This window comes from Calidris pugnax, unplaced genomic scaffold, assembly GCF_001431845.1.
Source record: "Calidris pugnax isolate Ruff unplaced genomic scaffold, ASM143184v1 scaffold196, whole genome shotgun sequence".
Taxonomy (NCBI): domain Eukaryota; kingdom Metazoa; phylum Chordata; class Aves; order Charadriiformes; family Scolopacidae; genus Calidris; species Calidris pugnax.
In genome coordinates this window covers 515,594-536,504 of record NW_015091042.1, presented here as the reverse complement: position 1 = coordinate 536,504, position 20,911 = coordinate 515,594, and the positions used below count along the sequence as shown (strand labels likewise).

General features: G+C 41.5%; 1 protein-coding gene across 5 annotated transcripts in view; it reads left to right on the top strand.

The window, feature by feature from the left end:
* Nucleotides 1-20,911, top strand: part of ZMIZ1 (zinc finger, MIZ-type containing 1) — a 290,102-nt gene that overhangs the window by 69,266 nt on the left and 199,925 nt on the right. For all 5 annotated transcript variants that reach the window (XM_014956235.1, XM_014956232.1, XM_014956234.1 and 2 more), the window contains exon 2: nt 919-1,001. The gene's annotated coding sequence lies outside the window, so the exon portion shown is untranslated. The remainder of the gene's footprint in view (nt 1-918; nt 1,002-20,911) is intronic.

The window sequence follows — 20,911 nt, the reverse complement described above, 5'->3', positions numbered from 1 at the left end:
GAATTCTCAGTGAACAGAATAAATGTGACTGCAGAACAAATTTTGAACACAATTGACAAGTTATTTGTAATAACTTGAGGTTTTCCTTCTGCATTTTTTAAGTCACCTGTGACTTTTGCTTCATGTGAATTGTTATGGAAGTGGCTGCTCCCACACCTGGTCCTTGGGGAAGAACCTGGACTGGTTGCGAATTGCGTGCCTTATCTATTTATTTTTTTATTTCTGTGAAACTTGCTTTTTCATGTTTGATGGAAAATCTTTTGCCTGAAAGTTATTTGGAAGTTAGTCTCTCTAAGGAAACCTCGTCTGCCTGCTGAACCAGCATGTAACACAATACCTACTGCCCATAAACATTCCCCGGCCTCCCTTTGCAGTCTTTCTTTATAATTAAAAAGCATTTCCTAGAAGTCACAGTGCTGTGCCAACGTAATCCATAAACTTGCTTTGTTTTGCTACAGACAGGATGGTGGTTTTTGAGGTATTTCAGTGTGTTTGCTTAAGCAGAGTTTGGGGGTTAGTTTATTTTTTTTAATGGCACTTAGCTCACAACAGTCAGCGAGTACCCTTTATAAAGAGAATAAAAGAGACTTCAGCATGACCTTTAACTGAACAAAAAATATTACCATTTGGCTCAGAAAATTTTGATATAAACCTCGACTGAATTCTTCTCACTCATCTTCATCTCACTGTTATGGGCAAGAAAACCTCTCACACTCAAATTACTGGAGCGAGTCCCAAAAGCTTGGGGGTGGCAGGGCTGGGCTGGAACCCCAGCCCAGGCTCAGCTCTGGTCCTCAGCTTGGTCCTGGGACTCTCAAATGCTCTTAATTCATTTCAGGCCTGTTCAGTGAGCTTCTTCAAATGCTGCCGTGTTACGCAGGAGAGCGGAAGCGTGATGTATCTGTATTTTTATTGCAGGAAAATGGATCTTGTTATGTGAGGACATTGAGGAAACAGTCCCCAGCTACCGAGAGGAAGAAAGGCCGGTGGGAAATATTCAGGTAGGAGACCTTTATGGACCACCAGGTGGTAAAAACATTGGTGGATTTTCAGTCTTTTTCTAGACATTGTGTTGTTATGCTTTAAGGGCTGATCTGGTCACTATCAAAGTTTATTTGTTGTTTTAAGAAGCAGTCCTGTGTTTGGTCAATTGATTGCAACAACAAAACACTGCAAGCAAAGCCCTCAGCATAAACATTCCTTGGGCTATCCCTGGTACAATATTGATCCTGATACAGAATACAAACAAATTACTCCTTGCGTGAGCCATTTGAGCTATAAAACAGAGCAATAATATGTTCCAGTTGCTGCCAATAAATGTGCATTTATAATAAACAAAGTAGAAATCCCTGAGTAGAAATGAACAGTAGTTTCAATAACGTGTTCAATAGCTCATGTCCAGCTGTTGTACAGAATTAAAAAAGACACGGAGTGGGCACTCCAGGGTTCCTGTTACCTCCCCTTCTTAGGAAAAATAATCTTTGCAAACTTGTTCTGTTGCAGCTTTTGCTTTGTTTTGAGTTTTTTTTTTTAGATATTTTAAATACTTTATAAAGCAATAGGTAACGTCATCTTTGCTTTATTTGCAATGTAGTTCGGAGCTTCTCAAGAATTTGGTCTACATCTTAATTTTCTTGTGGACCAGCTGCCTTTCCTTACACTGTTACGTTGAACATCTCCACTTTCACTCCTTGTCATATCCCCGTGGCATTTCCTCATGTTGTGAAACAGCATTAAAGACTCTTTCATGTATTTGTAGTTGGTTTTGAATGCAGCTGAAATTTGGGGGGGGGGGAGTCAGTACCCTTGTGCCCATCACCACCGAGGGTGCATGGATGATAACTGAACCCTGAACCCATTTCCAAAAGGAAAAAAATTAATTATCATCAGAACACAGATTCTGGTTTATTTTTTTAAAATCTGCTCTACCGTGCTCGTGTAATCCTGCTCCCCCTCTTCCGTATTTCCAGTGCTGCACTTTGATGAGCTACAGACAGTTGACCTGAAGGCATTTCTTGATGAACATTTCTGTCTGCTCTCAGCCTTGAAAAACTCAACCTTTTCAAGAGCTGTATGGGGAAAAAAAATGTGTAAGACTAATATTTATAGGCTGAAAGAGAGGGGAGAGGAAAGACTAAAGTGTAAAACTTGCTTCCAGCAGAAATGCCATCCCTCTTTTACCTCTGATAATTAGAAGCGTTTTTGACATGGCTACAAAAGCGAGTTAGTGGTGTGTGCCTGCAATTTGCTGTGCTTTTGTACTGCAGGACTCTTTTCCTTTTTGTACAGTGATGCTTTCTTCTGTTTTGTTTTAAGACAAAATACAAATTTCAGCTGATACTCAACTATTACATTATGATTCATCCATACTCCTACATTTTAAATGATTGCTCCCAAGTACTTACACATGATTGTTTGTAAAAATGGAAGGTTGTTATTCAGGTTCTCATTCTGGGTACTTTTTCATGATGTTTAGCAAAGCTCATGTGCATAAATCCTTTCATTAATAGTTCTGGCTGAAATCATACTGAAAGACTAGAAGGAGGAGAGGTTTTAACTGTGCCATAATTTTCGCTGGGAAAAGATCTTGGCTATATTAAGAAATACAGCAGTACTGATTGTAACTCTAATAGGAGATTTAGAGGACATTGCAAGTAGTTTTTCATGGTGCCTTAAAGAGTATACTGTATTTTATGCCCCTGGATATAAGTCTAATACTTTAGTCTTCTATTATGAAAATAACGTGTACAGGCATAGAAATGCAGCAAATAATTTAAAAAAAACAAAACCCAAACAAAAAATGAAAACAAAACCTACACCAAACCCCTGTTTTAAGTCTGTTTTCCTGAAAACTTCCTGGAGATTTCCCTGGACTTGGTTCCTGGTTTAAAAAAATAAAATAAAAATCACTTCTCTGTTCCACGAAGAAACTTGGGAAAGAAGTTCCTTGCTGTGCCTTCAGGTCACGTGGCCTCGCTGCTGTAGAGCTGGAATGTTTGCCATGGTATTTCCGGAGGATTCATAAACACACAGAAGGAACAGGAGGGTTAAGAGGATTTTTATTTTTTTTTAATTATTGTATTCTCCCCTCTCCCCCGGCTTTTTCTTCTTTATCAGCCTAAATTCATGACACTTTAAGGTGTGGGATTTCTTAGGAATTCAAAAGAGTGTTTATCTGATCAGTCCAATGAATTTTAAGAATTCATCTGTTTTTTAAAGAAAATAGTTTAAAAAAAGCTATTTGGCACTTTTTTAATTGCTGAATTTGTCCAGAATTATTTCTTAATGTAATAACCTGGCAACCTACACATTAAGCCTAACTCTGCTATTTAGACAGTCTTAATGGTTTACTTTTGGCATGTGTCACCGTGAGTGGCATTCAGTAATCTGACTTGATAGCTGTCATCTTGCAAGCCAGGGTAATGCAAACAAAAGACGAGCACTCAAAGGAGGTTACAGTGAAGAGCCATTTCCTAAGTCCTGCCGCGGCGGCGTAGAATCCCCAAGTCAAATCAGAAAAGCACGGAATTAGTTCTGGCTCCTGGGATATGAGGGTTAAGATTATGCAAACCTCTTCTTTCTAACTGTAGGAGTAGCACGTGCTCCTCCTGAGGGTGTGCAAACACCAGCTTGCTCTGGGATTGTGAGGACCCCTCTGTCTGCAATGTCAGGGATGTGTTGTGTCTTCCTGGCAGGGTGGGCTGAAGGAGACCCTGCAGTCCCTCTCACACCCCCGGGCTGGCAGAGACACATCTTCTCCTCTTCCTCCTCCCTTCCCCTTCCAGCCCAGCTGAGCTGCCTGTTGAACAAGGGCAGAGAGCTGATCCGTTTTAAAAATAACCCGGCAAAAATGGGAAGGGAGGGAGGGGGAGGATGAATGGACTATTTTTAGCTTAACCAACTCCGTTTGCTACACGATGTACCATAAAGCTGTCCTAAGGCCACCAGGAGGGGTGGGGAGAGGGCAGCGCAAGGGGAGCTGGTAACAAGTGGCCAGGGGTAGGAACTGCTTGTTCCAGCTTTGCCACCCTGAAAAGTGACCCCGGCAACGCGGCTCTGTCTTCCGTGAGGCCACTTGGCAGAAGGTTTATAACCATATCAAGGTGGGCTTGTTGCTGAGTCGGATTATTAATTACATCCAAAGTTACAGAAAGGCAGCATAGTTTGTCTTAGAGCTTTCCTTTAAAGTATGAAACGGTAGGTTCTTTTTCCCAAATTCAGGCACTGAGTTGGCATATCGAGGAGGAGCCTTGTCAGATCTGGACTTGAGCAAGAGCTTGTGTTCTGCACATTGACAGGACTTCCTCAGTCCTTCCTCCTCCACCCGCCACACTTTTTGAAGCCCATCTTTCAGCGTGACTAATTATTTAATGCTATTCTCCCGATGGAGAAGTATAGCATCATTTACTTTAATAAAGTAAGACTTAAGGTTGGTTTTTTTCAGTAAAATATCTAATGTCTGGTTGCCGCAGGTACTGTATTGTCGGACTTCTGCTGGTACCCCTGCACACCTGTGGGGACATAGTGACACCAATATCAGTCAACAAAAGAAGGGGAAGAACTAAGAGGAGCGAAATCATGAATTTAATAGCTGGGAAGGTCTTAGGGTAGGAAGAATATGGCAAAGACAGAGCAGGAAAAAAGGCTGGAAGTTTGAAGAAGGGAAATTTTCTCTTCCAAAATCAGCTTTGTTGACAGAAATAGATGTAAGAAAATATGGGCATCTTCCCATCTAAAAGAATATGGAAAGAACCGGTTGAGGTGGCTGTAGGGATAATTTTGAAAGTGCTCGCATGCTGTAGGGGTAGGCAGATGGGGTAAAGCTTAAGTAAGGTACACCTTATGTTTCAGGTAAAAAGGGACACAAATCTATCCCTTCAGGTAGTGGAAATACTGTATGAGAGCTTCCTTTTTTTGGAGTTGTTCCAGTGTTTATCTTGTTCCTTAGTATATCTCACTGGTTTGTAGCTTCTGTGCCTTTATCAGAATGTGCAAAGGCTTTTTTGCAGGTAATCTCGCAACTATAGTATGTATATCTGAATAATACTTTTCATGCTGTTTGGCTTTGCCGCTTGCCATCTAAGGCTTCCCAAGCCTTTATAAGGAAACTTTGTTCAGGCAGGCCAAGGGGAATCATGGGTTGAAACTTATCCTCAAAAGCTCTGTGTTCTTAATTGCCTTTGACAGTGGTTGGGAAAGATGTCACTTCAGCACAGTGAAGAGCAACCAAAATAAATTATATTTTTAATGAAGGATTCTCTATCTGGATGAATTGATACTGGCAGGATGGTATTGGTTAAAAATAGAAGAACCTTCTGCAGACACGTTGCAGTTTATCCTGGTTTTATTTTGTCTAAACAAAAAGCAATGTGCACAGACTGAGCACAGACAAGGCCCTTCAGTCTGAGGTACTTCCTTTGGCAGATGGCTTCTGATTATTTTTTTTTAATTTATTTTATTTATTTATTTTTTTAAAGTAAATATTGCTTTGAAGGGAGACCAAATAGAATCAGTATTCAAGTATTCCGTTTATCATGTGACTGCATGGGAGATTGCTGTATCCTCTACTAAACCTATTTCATGGTGATGTGTACAAGATTCTTGTGGCCTTATAAAGGATGCTATCTTGCATTCCTCTGTGCAAAGAGGTAGTTCCAAAAGAAATAATAGGCTGATTGAATATTTATTTTTGTTCAATACAAAACTATTTGTAGCTAACTGGCAAATGTTTTGCTTCTCTACCTCCCTCCCTTTTCTCCTTAATCTCGTTTATCTTCTCGGTGTTTTCTTTCAGCCATTAGAAATGTATTCTTCTAGGATATTTTAGATCAGCTGATTTAGAAGCCAAAAATTTGTATCTTTTCACTGAAAGCATATGTAAAGGGACCGAATGGTTAATTTGGCTTGTATAGCTTAAGCATATGTATGTTGTATACATTAGACATATTTTAGAAATATTGAATGTATAAGTTGCAATTTTGTTTCAGAATTGAGTCTGTTAATGGTTGACAATTATATATTATATATGTATTTTTTAAACGACTGACAAATTTTAAATAAGGCTAAATTAACCTGCAATAATAATACTGCTGTGGGTTTTTTAATATGTTTCATATTGAAAAGTATTTAACTAAATTCCTCTATTTAATCTTATTGAAGTTAGAAAATTCATGGTACAACCGTGTTTTCACACATTTTATTATGCCTTGATATTTCTGATAGCATAGCTTTCTTTTTTCAGGCCTTCAAGTGGGAAAAAAGAAAGAGAAATTTTATTTCCTTCTCAAGACAAAAGAACAATGCAAGTGTAATCTCAGCTCTCAGTTTTTCTTTTGTCTATGGCTAAGTCCATCTCTTAACCTGGTATGATTAATCTTCTTTAATGGAATTTCCTCTTTCTGATGTGCTCTCTTACTGGGTGGGCAGAAGCTCACTGACTTCTGTAGGATGGTTTCTGTTTAATACAGTTTAGCAATGACCGTTTTATTACTGTGCTTTTAAATGTAAACATTCCCAGTTTCTTCAGGCGCTCTTCTTACAACATGCTGTTTTTTCCCCCCATGATTTTCATTGCTGCCCTCTGATTTCTGTCTCATTTTACTCTGAATACACAGATTTCTCTTATAAACTAGTGCCAACCACCAGATTATCACTGCTCCTTTAGTGTAAACTATGCCATCAGAGGATCGCTGTTTTCTCAGGTCCCAATCTGATAACAGATATTTCCTTCTCTGAGCACATTCCTCTTTTAGGCTCTGTTCTAACATCCACCAAACTGAGTGGATTCTTCATTGGTTGGTGGGACGGAAAGCTGCCCATGCAGTGAGTCCATTTTACACGTTCTGTATGGTGATGTGAGGTTTTCTGGTCATTGTTTCCCCGGACTTGATAGAATCTGAGAAGCTAGAGGTGGAGTGCTCTTTATCAATTTATGGAATCTTGCAGTACTTTGCCCTGCCCTTCCCTCACACCATTGGCTTTTCTGGTGCCATTTTTTTCATAATGCCTCTGAAGTTCTCACCTGGAGACGCCCACTCTCTCCATATGCTCGCAGCCCTAAGGTCCTGCTGGACCAGTCAGAGCATTTCAGGAGTTCACGTAGAGAGAACAAGATAGTCCTTGCAGTAGAGGTGTATACCCCGAGAGAACATCGTTTCTCATGGGCAGACACGAGCTTGATCTGCTCATCTTCAGCTGGTCACGTTCTATGTGGAGCCAAACCAGAAGCCCCATATCCATCGTTAGCATTGTGTTGAGCTCGAGCTAATAAGCTCGGTCTCTTGGCAGGATGTGTTAGATCAGGCTTACTGCTGTGCTAATTGTGCTTACACAGCTTCCAGTTTGGAGCTGGCTCATTTACAGCTGGCTTGGATGGTGGCCAAGAAGGCTCGCCTCTGCCTGCAGTATGCCATGTAGACATACACACATCCAGCACTTGAACGTGTCTGTCAATAGCAGGAAATTATATTCTAGAGGGAGGGGAAAAATCTTTGGCCTGGCTGCAAGCATAAACAAGGACAATATTAATGAATGAGGAAGTAGGTAACAATTTCGATAAGGAGAAGGATTGATTATTCCAACTGTAGACTCACTACCACAAGTTGTTTTCGGCCCCTATATTTGGCCTTATCTCGTTCCTCATTTATCACTCTTTTTTATTTTCACTTTTTTCCAATGTTTCTTGGGAACATTTCCCCAATTTAGGAATCTTCATTGTAGAAGTGAGCAGCCTTGTATTTCAACTGGGGAACAGAAACGAATCTAAACACAAAGTTGAAAATGGGCAAAATTTCAGAGGGGAGAAATTTGCCTTTATGATTAGCCCATCCTCTGTTTTTGTCGTTCCTTACTTTATATTTCAGCAAATCAGTTTGTACGCTGGTTATAATATGGTGTCAAGGATCTGCCCATTTTAGTGTTAAAGTGCTGTAGTTACCCAAAGGTACAAAATACTCACCACTAACAGGAATTATACAGGAAGAAGAAAGCTGGGGCTGTAAAAAGCTGACGTTTGTTTATTTAGGTTTGGAAAAGTAGAGCTCAAAATGACTTGAAAGCCACATCCTCAGCTGGCGTAGATTGGTTTAATCAGTTCCCAACAGTTGTGTTATTGGCTTCAGCAAGAATTTGTCCCCTCAGATATTAAGAAATCTGTCTGTGGAAGAGTGTGGTGGGGGACGGAAACATAGATGTGTGTATGTATATAAATATAGAGAAAACCAGACTTCTTGTATTGTCAAATAATAAAATGATTCATCAGCCACATAACTATGAGCTCTCTTAATATTTGATCTCATTTCTCTCAAATTATTTTCTTGGTCACAAACATCCATGCATCGCTGCATTAATTTGCTTGGCAGCTTAGAGGCCACTTCTCCGTTTGAGCGAGCCTCAAAGAGACAGTACCAACCTTTTAGTTCTAAAATCGCTGTTATTAAAACAACCAGGGGAATGTATCTCTGCAAAGGCAGAGTTGAATAATGATTTAGCTCCCAGAATTAATTTGAAATTTCAGCAGCACTAAGTAATATTTTAGTGGCAGTATAATCCTGTACATTACATATTAAGTCTGCAGACTGCACTGCCAGTGGAAGAACCCTGCAGTATTTAAATGACACTGTAACACCACGGTATTATATTCAGGTCATTAGGGGGCATTTTACAGGATTGAAGTTATCTGGCAGAATGTCAAGGGTGAAGCCTATAATCTCTGTTTCTTTGCCTCTCCAAATATGTAGATTAGGGGCTTAAAAAAATACAATTACGCCTAACTCACGAGTGCTCCTTCTCAGTCTCAGCCCACTGTATCACCTGAGCACCGCCTGCACTGTCAATAACCGCTGAGAGCAGAACCAAAGGGAAAGGCAGTAATAGACAGAGATGGCTCAAGCAGCTGATGATGGAAGTGGGGAAAACAGTGTAGTGGTGCTGCGGGTTTTTTTTGTCTGTATGAATCAGAGCCATTGATAGATAAGCATAAACCCAAGTATTTGGCTTTTGTGGCAAGTGGCAGCAGGTGTCTGGAATGATGGGAAGTGCTGAGCCCCAAGATGAGATTTTTCCGGAGCAGATCCCTAACGTTAACCTTCTGAAGAGGCAGGGGCACCCTTGCAATTGAACATACCAAGGGAAACGTGCACCCTTTGTGCCTTAGAAATTCCTCCTAAATTCATGTGTGTGGCCCATCGTAACGATTTTGATACCTCTTTTCACATGTACTCATCAGTTAGACAGCTCTGGTTGAATTTAGAGAGAGATATTAGGCTGTGAAAAGCATGTGTTCTCAGCAGCTTATTGCTGCCTCTGGCAGAAGTTCCTGCCATTCAGATCTGCTAGCTAGATAGCTCACGTGGTTGTTCCGTGCGCTGGTAGAGACAAACTGAGCTGGGTAAGTTTAAACGTGTAAATAGTAGCTTTGGATCATTCTTTCTGCAAGAAATAGATGCTCATCACAGAAGCAGCGTAGCTGGCTGATAGGCAGTAAATTTCACCGTGTGAGTCTTCCCTTGTCTTTCCTTCATCAAGTTTTAACTGCAGCTTTTGGGGTAACGTGAGCACTTGGAAAAAATAAAAACAATAATAATAATAGGATCGGTTAAGGCAAGTGAAGTTGAAGTGATATCTGACTTCCAATGGTGAGAATGACAATGATGACATTCTGGTTGGTCAAGTGTGGATAAACTTTTCAGGCAGCAGAGTGGCCATGGTGTGAATAGGACACCTGGCTGTGCCCTTTGTGTGCTCCAAGCAGTTGAGGGGGGGGAACCCCAACAGCTTATTTGAAAAGTTTGTTTTCCTCTAGACTAAAATACGGGCCGAGTTCCCGTATGGTAATTCCTGTTTTCTTCTTGTGGCACTCCAAGTGATGGGAAATTCTTAGAAAGGTCTCAGGGGCAAGAGGTGTGTTTGGCTGATGCATGCCGGTGCTTGAAAGGAGTGCTGAGGGTACTGGAAATTGTTTTTACAGGTCTTCTTTCCAAAAATAGCCGTAACTTCTCACTAGGGAATGGTGCAAGTCTCGTATTTGTAAAGAAGCGTTGACTGTGTGAATGGGAGAATTGCCTTACTTGGCTGACCTGCTGCCGTAGGAGGATGTAGAGGCACATCAGCAGGTTAAACACGGCTGTGGACACAGCAGGTCCATGAACAGGCACCAAAGGGAGCAGATGTTCTCACTAACATCTGACTGTGGATGCTGGGGAATGATGGCAATAAGTTACAGATAATGCCTGGGCTCACGTCCCCAGCTACGTAATGTCTTCTGCTGGCATCCATGGAGACAGAGTACCGAGGTAGATGAATGGCTGGATTAACCCAGCGTGGCATGTCTTCTGTCCCTGCTGCTTTCAGGTGTATAACAATACTTAAAATATTATTCATGCTGTATTTTAAGGAACATCCAAACCAGCAGAAGCATGGGGTGTTTTTTAGTCTTCTACTTTTTTAACATGAGAAAAGGCTAATCTTCTATGTTAACATTTCCATGAGTTTTGTGTAGCCTGCTTTCACAGAGGGTAAAGTTTCAGTTTAGATTTTGAGGACTGCACTCTCTTGATCTTGATGTTGATTTGTTTGTCATTAGATTTTGATTTAAAATGTATGGCAGGAAGCCAGTTCTGCCTCACCATTTCTGTTGGGTGTTTTTTCAAGTTAAAGGCAGTGGGCTTTCCTGAAAAATGTCTGTAGACAAAGAACTCTCTAGAGTGGGTCTCTCCTGATCTGTGCAGTTAGCAATTACTCCTATGAGCCGTCATTTTAAAGTAAAAATAGAAAATGTAAAGTATTGATTACATATGCAAGTACAAGAAGTACATCTGTATTCTAGCTCTCCAGAAGCTTGTAAATAAAAATAGATTTAAATCATATTTTTCCTTCTAATGTGGCACAACAAGTAATAGCTTTGCTCTTGAGGAAGTATGTATGGAACCCATAAGGCTATGAGCTTGTGGAGAGAGCTTTATTCCAGCTATATATTGTTAAATGAGGCAATATTGGAAATCTTCTGGGACTCCTTCTCCTAAATAAGGGACATGTGCTTGTTATTGTGGTGCAGCAGTGAGGCAATACCATGAAGTTCAGGATGGGAGAGATCTTTGTTGTATATCAAATGCATACTTGTATACCAGATGTTTACTGTAGCCTATACACACTAGAAATAAACAGTGGCCTGGCACTTAATGTTACCATGGCACTTGAACTGCCTTTTCAATGTATTTGCTGAGGCTGCAACACTGTTTTGCACTAAGGTTTAGATAATTCAGCATCTGCCTTTCTCAACCGAAATAATCTTGCTGCGCTCACTGGCGGTACCCAACTAAAGCCTGTTTTCCTCCCAGCTCATTGAAGGCAAACATCTGGAGCACAGGCTTCACTATCCTTGGCTGTTGTATCCTTTGTGACTGTTTGGATGCAATCAGTTTGAATCATTGCCAGCTGTGGTCTTGGTCCAGAAACTTGTCAAACCAACTTGTGCCTCTAGCTTCTTGTAAGGACTGGTCAGGGAGATACAAAGATTGTAGGACAATCCCCATTATCTTATGAGATGATGTGTATATAATAAGCTCTGAATAATTACACAATAAAGTAATCATCCAGCAAATTATTATGTTCCTCAGTAGGGAACCTCAATAATGGGTCTGCAATGAATAGAACTTTTCTTTTAATAGCCATTGTCGAAGGGCTTTAAGTATTAGCACTATTTATCTGAAGTTGAACTGATACCGAGTTCACTTTCAAAGAATGAAAATTCTTTGCTCAGAATGAACCTTAATGATGAATTGAAAATATTTTAGAGCTAGGGTCTGCTGGGGAGTTTCACTTCAATGTTTATTCCCTTCTTCCACAGTATGGTGCAGGATTGTAGATATTAGTCTCAAAAAATGCCTTATTAAAGATTCTGAGTAGCCAGTAACTGCTCTGGTTCTTAACCTGATGACATCTTTAGGTTCATACGTGAAACCAGAGAATCAACCAAATGTGCTCATTTTCTTGCATAAAGGTAGCTGGACTTGTGCAAACAGTTTAGAGGATTGGATTAAGTTTTGATATTGGTCAAGAATATACCTGTGACACCATCCAGTATTTTTGGGAAGGTTTTGCCTTTATCTTCTGCAGTTGGTAAATTTATTTCTTTGCATATAAATACATGCAAAATCAATTTACTACATGTAACATGAACGTACTATGCAGGCTACCAGAATGGTAATATTTATAGATGTAGTGTTCTCTGATGGAGATGCTGAACTTTGCAGTGTGTCTGTTTTCTTACTTTTGCAAGTTTGCAGTTGATTTTTTATATTATTCTTTTTGGCAACACACATGCATGCGTGCACGCATAAAGTGCATTATCACCCTGGGGTTTCAGGCTAAATGTGTGAGCCCAGGTGTCATATTTCTAATGCCCTTTGCATGAAATGTGAAATTATTGCTCAAGTGTAGAGACTGTACGTATGTTTATGAAAGGTGAAGGCACAGGCATAGTCTGTGATTTCAAGTGTCTTACCATAATGTGCATGTGGTAAGGCCATGCTGGCTTCAAAACAAACTTTTCATATTGTTGAACTTTAGACTCCTCAATCTTTATAAGTGGAGTGAATGGCAGAATACCTTAAATACCTCCGTATGTGTTTATATTTAGTAGGTGTAAAACCGCTTGCACCAAGCTAACTTACTGCAAAGGAGAAACATCTGCTGAATTCATTTTCATGAAGTAGATGGTTCTCTTAAGTGTCTGTGCTGGGAAACGGTGGCCTCCCAACTGAGAGAGGAAGAAACATACGGGTACAGAGATCTGTTAAATTAAGCAAGTGAATAGTGGGTAAATAAATACGGGGGACCAAGAGGTAATAGAGGGAGAGCAAAAAGCGCTTAAACGCAAAGAACGGTGGATGGTGCTTAACTCTCCATCATGCTCCCAAACCCCTGGAAGAGTCAAAGGCTTCATTCTTACTGAAGAGACAGAAAGAAGGTTGAGGTCAAAAATACCTTTGGGTCAAAAAAGAGGGAGGAGAGGAAGAGAGCGTAGTCCCTGAGATGAGTAACTTCAGATAATGTTTGAGTGTCTGAGGTGGCACGGAGAGAGCTGCTGCTTAGGAAGAGGCCTGCCCTAGCTTATATTTTCAGTATAGAGCCACATGAAATCAATACCTGAAATAGGCTGCTCCGGGTGCAGGCTGTCATTAGACCCTATTTACCGTCCTCTATTGATCCTCTTTTTCCATATGTGTGATGCTGGGACTTCTGGGGCCACATGTTTTGGTGTCTTGTGGCAATAAGCCAAGCCATTCTATAAATCCTTCCTAATGAATTATGGAGGGGAAAAAACTGTCCTGTTCCGTAACTGGTTAAGACTTTTAGCAGAACAGTGAAAGCTCTTGTGTAGTTGAACCCCTGTACTTGCCCTCAGCTGTGTCCTCACTGACAAAGCTGTAAATTGGCATGAACACTGAAGGTGCGCTGTAATCCTTATTGCCACGGTATCACCTTGAAGTCGTGACTGAACTGTTTTTGGTGATGCCTGGTGACAAGAGATGTCAAGCCAAACTGCACAGAAAACTCAAGTCACAACAAGTTCTTCTAATAGAAGTTGTTCTGACTAAAACTTTTTGTTTGGAAATATGGTTATATCAGTATCACTGCAAATTTTTACACTGTTCCTCTGAAACTTACCAGTTCCCTTGCCCTAGGAATAAAGGCTGGGTAAGAGCCTGGGCATATCCTAGAGGTACTTGTCAGTGTGACAGCTCTTACAACTAGATGTTATGTAAGGATTTTTTTTTTTTTTTTTGATAGAACATGACCAGCTAGGGAACATCTATTTCCAGCTGTCCCTTCTATTATACTGTTCAACTCCAATCTGCAGAGCCCCTAGTGGGAGTAAAAGAGTAATTTGATTTCTGTGCTTTGATTTTCTGTGCTTTTTTTCTTTTTGGCTTCCTCAGCTCTGCTGAGAGCACTCTAGAAAGAGTGCCAGTGCAATGGCACCAAGTCCAGTTAGAGGCCAGTAACTAGCAGTGTACCCCAGGGGTCAATACTGGCTCTAATACTGTCCAACATCTCCATTAGTGATCTGGATGGTGGAGCAGAGTGTACCCTGAGCAAGCTTACAGATGACACAAAACTGGGAGGAGTGGCTGATAATGCTGGACCTGGACAGGCTGGAAACATGGGCTGACAGGAACCACATGAAGTCTTTCACCTGGAAAGCAGCTTGGCAGAAAAGGACTTGGGGGTCCTGGTGGACACCAAGTTAAACATGAGCCAGCAATGTGCCCTTGCTGCAGAGGTGGCTGATGGCATCCCAGGCTGCATCAGGCAGAGCATTGTCAGCAGTCAGGAGGTGACCCTTCCCCTCTGCTCAGTGCTGGTGAGGCCACACTTGGGGTGCCACGTCCAGTGCTGGGCTCCTCAGCACAAGAGAGACATGGACGTACTGGAGAGAGTCCAACAAAGGGCCACAAAGAAGATGAAGGGACTGGAGCATCTCACGTAAGAGAGAAGGCTGAGAGAGCAGGAGCTGTTTGGCCTGAAGAAGGGAAGTCTCAGGTGGGATCTCATCAATGTTATTGGTATTTATACAATACCTGAAGGGAGGGCGCAGAGAAGACAGAGCCAGGCTCTGTTCGGTGGTGACCAGTGACAGGACAAGGAGCAAACCTCAGCCATTCTGTGATCCTGTAACTCTGCCCATGTTTTCACTGAAGTGGTTTTTATGGTTTAAAAAAAAAAATAAAAAAAAAGGTGAGGCATAATGCTATTGAATGAGATACAAGAGTCTGAAAACCCCTGCTCAATAAACTGATATGTTCTTCAGGAAATTGATGATATATCAAAAGCTGTTTCTTCAGATAGCAATCACGGGCTTAGCTTCCCAAAATGAATGTGAAATTTGAACACTGAGAGAAGGCTGTGTCTGCTTATAATGGTGCTGGCTTTGTATGTAGAGTATACAGAGTGCTGGGCTTATCTGGAAGGGGATTCTGACACACAACAAAACCCATGAAAACTGTTTCAGCCAGCAGTACTTTCTTCTGACCTTAAGCATTTCTTGGGTTATGTGTATGAGATTAATTCAAAGATGATTCGATGTTTTCTTTCTTTCCTGTTTTTTTTAATGACCAAACATACTGGATGAAAAGAAGTCCTGCAATTAAAAGATAAGATATATATTTAAACTGAAGCATATTCTCCCATGCAGGAGTAAAACTCTGAATGTATGTCTTTGTATTAAATCTTTGTGTACGGGGCATAGAAGGCTGCATTTGTAGTGGAGATGGTGCTTTTCTCTTTTAGAATAGCTGAATGTTTTGTGGCTCATCTGGAAGTCTCTGCCACTACTGTGGAAATGAAGCGGTGTCCACTGGACCAACTGGTGTCATGCAAGTCTTTTGGTGGAGGGAACAGCAAGACAGACATGATCTATTTGTGGTTTGTGTATAATAGGTTGTGTCTTTTGAAAATGACCATCCATAGTGTACTTCTGTTGAAGTTACTGTTGTAGAGGGTGCTCTTCATTCACAGCCCTGTTGTTGTCCCATCCGGTGGGGGACCAGAGCCCCAGAGGTCAGCTGTGGGCACAGAGCTGCTGAACCCAGGAGACAGGAGGGCTTTGGGGTGAAGTTCAGCCTTCAAGATGTGGGTAGACGTTGTTTGGTCAGTCAGTATATTAGTGTTTTCAGCCCCGTTGGGATGCTCTTCGTATTTAGTGTGGTGAGTAGCATCGATGGGCATTGCTTGCCTGCATTGAGCCACTGCTTGGGTGACCAAACATGTGGGTTTGAAATGTGTGACAACCTGGCACAATTCCCACTAGTTTCACTTTTGTATCTTTCTAATCAAATGAGTGATCTTTAGTGTTTGCACATGATGTCTTGGAGTCATTAATTATTTATCTTCATGACCGCATGTGTGTGAGAAGGGATTTGGTTCTCCCTGTTTTACAGGAGACAGACGGGGCATGAAATGAGTTGTGGGCTGTGCCCGCACTGTCGCAGAGTGCTCCCGAAGAATGACTCTCTCTAAAGCTTTTTAAAAGCTGCAAGGAAGGGTGTTTCTCATTATGCTACGCTTTATTTTTAGTGGATTCAAGAGCAAACTGCTGCAGTCACCGGACTGGAAGGAATATTGCCTTTGCTCACTTTTTGTTTAATCTCTAAAAGTCCTTATCAAAAACTGTTAGTGTTTCAAAGACTCATAATGGTTTAAGAGTCTTGTGTCTACTGAAGGAAGCCCAAACCAGCTCAATTGTTTCTTTTGAGGGCAAGGTGCAGCGTGTTGTTTGTGCCGCCAGCCTTGGCAATGCCTTCCCCTCCCCAACTTCTTTGTCCCCCTTCTTCCCTTCCCCCGCCTCCCCAATTATTTTTCCAGAGACCTTGGCTTGCTGCTTCTGGGGCAGCAGCAGCAGCTGCTAGTGCTGTCCTGTAATTCTTCCATCTCGGTCACAGGGGACTGGAAGGGAAAAGACGGTCTGTCTCAGCAGCAGTCCACCAGCTGCCGCTACAATCTATAATGCGTAAATTTGCAAAATATAGCTTTTAATTTTGCTTTGCAGTCAGAATGAAAAACTAGGGTGCACCACCACTGCCATCATTGATTGATTAATAGAAATTTATGCTCCCTGCTCCCCGGTCCAGGCTCGGACAAAAAGTACTTGGAAGTGGCTAAAAATAAAAGGTAAGAATCCTGGCAGACTTTCACACCGATGGAGTAATTAACAATACAGTGTTGTGTATGTGTGCTTGAGAATACGCTCTAGGTAAAAGCTGTTGAGTAACACAAAAATATTCAACTAAATTAGAGTATAAAATTGTGCTTAGGGTTATAATACTTTCTGAAGTACATGGATAAGCAGGGCTTCTTTGTTACAGTGTCAGTGAATGAGGGATTTCCACAGATTCTAGCCTAAGTAGTTTTCCTGAAAACGTATATTGAAACATATTTTTGGTTTTGAGGCTTTTTTTGAGGGAGAGAGAAGGGAGGATGAAGCAGAACAGGCAGGGTGGTTACTTTTCTTTCTCTGCTGGCTGTGAAGTCAGAGTAGCAGCAGAACTTCTTGCTTTGTGTCCAGTCACATACCTCGGGTAAGGGAATAGTGCATAGAAAGGGTAAGCAATCCCCAAACTGCCATTAGCAATGGATTTTTAACCTCTTGAGTGTGTGTTTACGAATGGTGAATCTTTTCGTTGGACCATTCAAGAAGAACCAGCCAAAACATGGCCGGAATTAGTGAGAGAATTTGTTTGTGCTGAGCAGTTTGACTCAGTGGGTAGTTCAAAAGACTTGAACTATAAACCACTGCTCATCCATAAAAATAATTCCTGTGGTTGTGGCACACGTCGTTGGCCAAAGAAAGCCTGTTGTTTGTATAGCTGAGAGAACTCATTTTATCACAAGTCAATTTTGAAGCTGGTGTCCCTAGAGACCCTGTTGCCCTTTTTGCTTTTCTTTAAATGCTCTGAAGTGCTTTGTCACAGAAGTTGCACAGGATCCGTAGCGCACGAAGGCGAGGACGGAAACCTTTATGCGCCCAGTTGTTATGGGGACCATGAGATGGTCTGCGTCCAGGCTTCCTTGCTGGTGGAGGAGCTCCTGGCAGCTGGCTGGCTGCTTGCCTTGGTTGGTTTCGTTGGGGGCAAGGGACTCGGAGAAGCCAGCTGCCACCTTGGCATGCCTGCGAGGGACGGGAGGGATGGTGTCGGCTGCCGACTGCTGCCCTCCTGCATGTGCTGCCGAGGAGAGCCAAACGCAGAGCAATCCCACATCTCATTTTGACAATGTGACCACATTTTAACTCTTTGGCTGAACATCCGTGAGCATACTAGTGTGCAAGCTGGACTTCTTTGCTACTCCCTGGAATGCGCTGCATCCAAACTGAAGCTTCACGTGCAAACTTGTCTGGACTTGGGAGAAAGCAGATCTAGACCTTGCCTTTGTAGAACAAGCTACCTCTACCAGTAAAGGCACAGTGTAGCCTAGTACCCATCCCCAGAATCACCAGTCCTCATTTCTGTACATCGTATGTGATGCTAATGTCAGCAATTCTAAGTGAAAGCATAAGCAAACCCTAATCTCACAAGACATACTACTTTCAATAAATGCATTGCACAGACATGCTGGCAGAACTAAACTAAATCTAGATGTGTCTTTGGGCCTCCAAAAATTTTTAAAATAGTTTAAAGAATCAACAAAGCATATTGCATGCGTGTGTGTGTGATATTATCTTAAATTTGTTGGAAATTTTTAGCATGTGAAAAGTAGAGCCCTGAGTGTACACCATGCCTTCCAGCTCCAGGGCAAATACAGTAAGGAGAAATTATATAGTGACCCATTATTCAGGCACTTGGGAGGTAAGAGAAGGAAAGATGAGTGTTTTGCCCTGAAGTCCTTCCTGGGTATTTTTTTTTTAAATAAAAATGGAATGCTCAAATATTTACATATCTCTCAAAGTTTCAGAAATTAACTATTGAAAACAATTTGATCTTTAGACCTTAAGGAAAGACTGCTACAGTATGTTTTAAAGCTTCAGTGGTAGCAAACTGGACTGAACCTTGCTGACTTTTGACTGGGTGGCAACAAAGGCCTCTAGGACTTGCAGTGAAGTTGCTAAGGACCAAGCTCTCTCTTCCAATATGTATTTTCATTTGCCTTCCTATTGTAGTAAAGGCATCTACCTTCTGCCAGTGTTTTCTGAGCTGCGCACTGAATTCTTTTGAAGATTATTGAATTAACTTTTTCTCGACTTTTCTTTTCCCTTCAAAATTAGTATCTTTATTTTAACATTTGACCAGTTAAACTCCCAAGCACAGCTGCTCCTATACAGAGGTGGTTATCTTGGCACCACAAACAAGACCTGAACTAGATACTGGTACAGCACAGGCTGTTTTCCATCTATTCTGCAAGGGCTGACTTTTCATTAAAAGACCAGCATTAAATTCTCAATGAGAAACAACCTCTCCTCATTTTTTTCCCCTGTGGGGATTTGATCAGTCTCTGCAGCTTCCTGAATAGACATTGTACTCAGGGGATAGCACTCTGGGGGCAAAGCTAACCTGGGAATAATTGAAGGAGTGGTTTTGAGGGAATACTATGTAATTTTCCAGCAGCTGCCATCTGACTACACCTCTCCCATGTAACTGGTTACGTGGAAGTTAGAAGGTAGCACTTACCTTTGTATCCTGTCTGTGAAACTGTCTGTGCAGTCAGCCCATAGTCTAATCTATAGAGACATTCTATTGCTTAGAATAAAACATTTTGAGAAAAGAATAGTAGGAAATTGATATTAAAAGATGTTACAGGAAGGGGCCCTAAAAAGCACACTGCAGTCTCCCTGAAAGAATATGGTATCTAGACAATGGAAAAACTATTTCTTAACTCCTTGGAAGTCAGACTTCTTAAAAATCCATATTCCCCAGACCTTTTGAAGGGAGGGAGTAAGAAAGAGGCAGAACAAAATACAACTTCTAAGTTTGCTAAACATGTCACTTGGGATAGCATCACTTCTGTTTGTCCTTAGTAAACGCAATGCCGGATCAGGAGCCTGAGGATAATCTTCCCTCTAAATTGTTTTCCTGTAGTATTTGAGGCTGCACAGTATAAAATCAAGAGTGGAGAAGGCTACCCCGAGCCTCTCGCTTTGCCTGCTGATACAAGCATGATTTCATTATAGAAACATTTGCTCCATTAATTGTGATTATTCCTAATCCTCCATTTTGCTTAATGGCAAAACATTTCACTGGAGGAAAAAAAATTAGATTAAAGTAAAGACTTTCAGACAGTAAAGGCTACTAATTGAAACCTGCAAGGGATACCCCTATCGTGGAAATTCAAAAATAGTTATTACTGAAATAACTGGAGAACTGATACCTGAAAATCCTCAGACATGCACTTGGGATTAAGTTTTTGTATGGTTTAATTCAGTATTTTTTTTTCTTGCTCTGTAAACATAAGAGCATAGCTTTAGTGAACATCCGCACGTGGGGATACATATGTATGTTTGCACAACATGCTTTTTTGTGTGTGTCTTCTGACATAGATGGAAAGTAGAGTTTTTGTTGTGCGTGTGTGCCCATGGGAACCTCTGAAAGCAGTTAAATCACAGAAGTGGATGGTAGCGTATTTTGGTTCTGTTTCTCTCTGCTCTTTCCCTGTGGTTTTTTATTAGTGCCTGTCTTCTCCTGCAGTAACCTTGCATTGAGGTATTGCAAAAAAATACTCTTCCTTGTGCAAAGCTTGTGTGTGGGGGGTGTGTGTGTGTGTGTGTTTTTCTGTTTTTATCTTCGCAGGCTGTGGTATAAAGCAATGTAGAGGTCTTACAGTTTTTATTCTCTGGATGTTGGTAATACTTTAACCACAGGAAAACTGAGGCATGCGGAGGTTTCCCTATCCCCCTCTCCCTCCCGTGGGAAGGAGGTGGGGAGCAGTGATTGTGTGTGGGGGGTGTGTGTGTGTGTGTGTTTTTCTGTTTTTATCTTCGCAGGCTGTGGTATAAAGCAATGTAGAGGTCTTACAGTTTTTATTCTCTGGATGTTGGTAATACTTTAACCACAGGAAAACTGAGGCATGCGGAGGTTTCCCTACCCCCTTCTCCCTCCCATGGGAAGGAAATGGGGAGCAGTGAGCTTCTCCTGGAGCTCCTTTCCCAAAGGATCAGCCCCCGGCGCACGGATGGGTGGTGAGTGCATAAAAACATGGATGTTGATGTTGCTCTGAGAAAGTCAGCAACATCGTGTGCCTTTGCTGAGTGCCAGTACGGTGGTAGGACACTTCTTCATAAATGGATTTTGAGGTTGCGTGGCACTTGTCAAGGCTTTTGAAAGGAAGAAAATAATATTCTAAAAGACAAGACCCCTCAAATACTTGTCAGCAGTTCCTGTTGCTTTGGGGAGCTTCAACCTATATAGTTCTGGATCTTTGG